This window comes from Panthera onca, chromosome A3, assembly GCF_046562875.1.
Source record: "Panthera onca isolate mPanOnc1 chromosome A3, mPanOnc1 haplotype 2, whole genome shotgun sequence".
Taxonomy (NCBI): domain Eukaryota; kingdom Metazoa; phylum Chordata; class Mammalia; order Carnivora; family Felidae; genus Panthera; species Panthera onca.
Genome location: NC_138341.1, coordinates 108,755,602 through 108,759,883, shown reverse-complemented (window position 1 = coordinate 108,759,883; position 4,282 = coordinate 108,755,602).

Below are 4,282 nucleotides of genomic sequence, written 5' to 3'. Positions count from 1 at the left end.
TTCGGCTCAGGTCATGATCTCGCCGGTTTGCGGGTTCAAGCCCCGTGTCGGGCTCTGTGTTGACAGCTCAGAGCCTGGAGCCTGCTTCAGATGCCGTGTCTCCCTCTCTCTCTGCCCCTCTCCTGCTTGCTTGCTCGCTCTTTCTGTCTCTCTCCCTCAAAAATAGATGAAACATTAAAAAAAAATTAAGAAGAAAAGAAAGGTTACATTTCTTCCAGGCAGAGGAATTCATTGGGAGTCTTGCAGATGGTGAAACATGTGTCCCTCTGTGACTTACTTGTTTCGGTCACTATTGATTTTGAGATCTGCCCAGTGACATGTATAGCCGAGCTCCAATCATTTTCCTGCTGTAGATTCCAAAATATAAATATAACAACAAAATGAAAACTTTTGCCATATTGTATTCCACTTTATGACTATAACCACAATTTATTGATCCATTCTCCTGCCAATGGACGTTTAGGTTGTATCTGGCCTCCTCCCCTTTTTAAATCAGAAACAATTTTGCTTTGAATATTCTATTTATGCCTCCCAGTGCACACGTGTAGGAGGAATGGAATTGCCATAGACATTATATATTATGTTGCTATAGATGTATATAGAGAATATTATATATTTAACTTCTATTGCATACATAAAAGAATATGTTTTAATATATTATGTATAATATAATACATAACATATAATATAATATATATATTCTAATTGTTGGTTTTGTCCCTCTCCATGGCTTTCCTCAGATGTTTGGCTGTCTTCTCACCTTGAAGTGCATGTCGTTGAGAATGATGAGAAGTCTGTGCTCGTGGGTGATGCTTGTCGATCTTTGGGTCTCACCGTAGCGTGATCTGACTGGGCCATTTTGTTAGGGAAACGTCATGTCAGTATCTTTAGGTCTTTCCTCTTTGGGCTAGGCCGATTTCCAGAGAAGAAAACTTCTCTGCCCAGTTCTCGGAATGTGACCCTGGTTGTCAGAATTCAGGGGATAAGTGGAGAAAGAGGGTAAGGGTGTAAAGTTAGAATGTACACATATGTTTGCCAGTGTTTTTGTTTTCAGTATGGTACTTGCTGCCCTCTGTCGTGCCTGGTGTTTCCATTTTGTTCTCCCTGGGGAAAAAAATCCTTTAGTCTTTGGGTGGTACCAAGGAGAATCTGGGTGTCTATTTGCTTTGTGACTAGATGCTCAACCTCATTCTGTGTTCAGCATTGCCCTTAACCCTGCCCCTAATAATGCCTGAAGCTTTTGTGGGTTCTGCTGAGCAAAGTGAATTACATCTTAGATTTTCCCACTATTGACTGTGGATTCTACTTTCTCAAGTCTACTAACTCAGTTATCACACATCCTACTGCTGCCCAGCTTCCAAACGTGGTATGTCATTTCCTTTCCCGCTGTCTTTATTTGTGTGGTTTATGCCTTTTAAGAAGCATTTTTGTTACTTTTCAGGTAGGATTTGGGGAAGGTTAGGAGATAATTGGTGTATTCAGTCCTTTATTATTTTAATTTAATTTTTTAAAAGAAATCTAACAGTTTTAAAAAAGTTTATTTATTTATTGGGGGGGGGGCGGTGTGTAGAGGCAGAGAGAGAGGGAGAGAGAGAATCCCAAGCAGGTTTTGTGCTGTCAGCACAGAGCCCGACATGGGGTTTGATCCCACAAACCGTGAGATAATGACCTGAGCTGAAATCAAAAGTTGTGTGCTTAACCAACTGAGCCACGCAGGCACCCCAAATTTCTTCTTAAAGCAAGCTTCATGCCAAACACAAGGCTTGAACTCACAACCACGAAATCAAGAGTTGCAAGCTCTATAAACTGAACCAGCCAGGCACACCAGTCCCTCATTTTAAGTTAGAACACTCTGACTTACTTATCGAGTATTTCCTAAAACTGTCCAAGCTGGGTATTGGCGGTGGCCATAATGTGGCTCCCCACCCCGCAGAGCACTCGTTCTCAGTCCTCAGCTGGCCCTTCAGAATCACCTGTGGAGCTGGTCGAAACAGACACCTCTAGAAGTTTTGGTTTCAAGCTTGGAGCTGGGTCCAGGAATCCCTATCTTAACATGTTCTACAAATGCTGTCTGAAGACCATTGCAGGAGAGAAACTCCCTGACAGATGGTCCATCAGATCTTGGTTTATACCTTCACTGGCAGACTGGGCAAATAATTAGGTGATTCTGAATATTGGCAAGTGGTTTAATATACGCAACTCAAATCTGTATTCCAGGAGAACTTCTGTCATTGTTTGTAGTTCTACTCTTTGAGCTTACTCCCCTCATGCCTGGTTACTACTCAAATATTGAAGGCAGCTACTGTTTTCACTTCTCCCTTTGGCTTCCCTTTTTTGGGGGCGAGCTCACCTACCCCCTCTTCCTAGAGTACAGCCGTCAGACCTTCACCATCCCGTGCAGCTACTTCTGGCAGCCAAGTCTAGTGTGTCAACATCCTTCATGGAAACGTGGTGTTCCAAATGGAACCCAATACTCAGTGTGTGAGTTCAGGGGGAAGGCTGGTTGGTATGTCCCCCGAATCAGACTTCACGTATATTAATGTGGCCACTGATTATACTGTGTTGTTTCATTTTTGCTTTTGAAGCCCACGATTACTGATGGTCTGGTGTGGTCTTGGAACCAGATGCCCTCTCCCATTGAGATCTTCCATCTAGGTTCCTATGTCAAGTCTCCCTCTGCCACACTCAATACTGGACTCTAACAATGTGTTGAATTAATAAACAGGTGGATGAGTGAATGAATAAATGAATGAATGAATGAATGAATGAATAAAAGGACTTTTCCTGAAGTCATGGAATTTTGGTGAATCCCTGAAGGTGAGGATAGTAGATGAAAGTCACCCTCACTTCCCAAAGAGAGGTACTAGAATGAACGATGCAAGATGTATTTACCTACATTACAAAGACACTAGACATACCTATGCTAGACTTACTAGAAAATATTAGAATAAATTCAGTGGCCATCAACCCCTTCCTACCTCTAGTGTTTATGAAAACTTTCTATTTGAAATTATTATGGGGGAGTCACGGGGAAAGGAGAGCCCAGTCTAGTGGGAGCTGCTGTGGTGTCTTCTCTCTACTTTCCATGGTTGTTTCACCCTCTCCCACCTGGCCTCTTCCTTGCTGGTGGTCTGCTGGGATACAGAATCCTGTATCCACCTTGGTGTAGCTATGGGAAAGGAAAGAGGTGAGAGTTCGTGGGCAAACCTGGAACTAGGGGATTTATGTGAAACATTTTGGTGTCCGTGACTTACCAGGTCATGCTAAAGGTGAAATGTTCATTGGCATTGATGGATGACAGAGCTAGGAGTGAAGGCATCAGTAGGCAGCACACTTCATTTAGAGAAGCAAGGATGGGTGATAGACTGTCACCAGGTGTAAGCAAACTTGATGGGATCTTGCCCAAGAGGTGAAGGGATTCCAGCAGGAAGAAATTTGGGGATGAACTGGTTGGGCAAGAATCAGAAAGGAGGAGGCATGCAGGTTATTCAGAGAGTACATTGTCATTGCCCACATCAGCGAATGATACGGCATGGAGGCTTGTGTAAAGATATTTGCAAAGGATTCCCCAGGGTACCCCACCAGGAGCAAGGCTGAGAGCCTTCCACATACAGAAGACCCTTACAGTCAAGGCACAACCACAAACAGCACTAGCAAAGTCCATTTTCTCTAATCCCCCCTTCTTCTGCTTTGTTTCATTGGAGGAAGGAAGTGGAGGAAGGGAAGGACAGCTGACAGCGCCCTTCCTCATTACAGGGTCTTGAGCCACAGTTTATAAATGAGCCAGAAGGAGAATTGGTGCTTGGAATTGTACACAAGACTGGAGTTTTGACTTGGAATGGACTGGACTTGGCTTTCAATAGCTATGCAATGAGTCAGTATCAAAATGAGGCTGTTCTTATTGCTGAAAGTGGTCAAGTAGCCTGGGACGTTTTCTAAGGGTAGGGACTGAGCAATTTTGAAGGAAAATGGATAAATGAAGCTATTTCCTGCTTACACCTCAACAAGCTCAGGATATTTAATATTGAATAGATGAATGGATTCAGAATTGGTGATAATGGATTCCTATCATTGTGCACTCCAAATCCTGCTAGTGTCTTGGACTCGTGAGGTCCTTGTGGTCAGATCTGCCATTCATTCATTCATTCATTCATTCAACTTTTAATTGGCTTCATACTTTGTGCCTACCATTGAGATAGGCCATGCGGGTCTTGGATGAGTGAGCCAGACCCCTGATATCCAGGAGCTTCTTGCTCTTAGAGGAGTAGGGGAGCCCACTGAG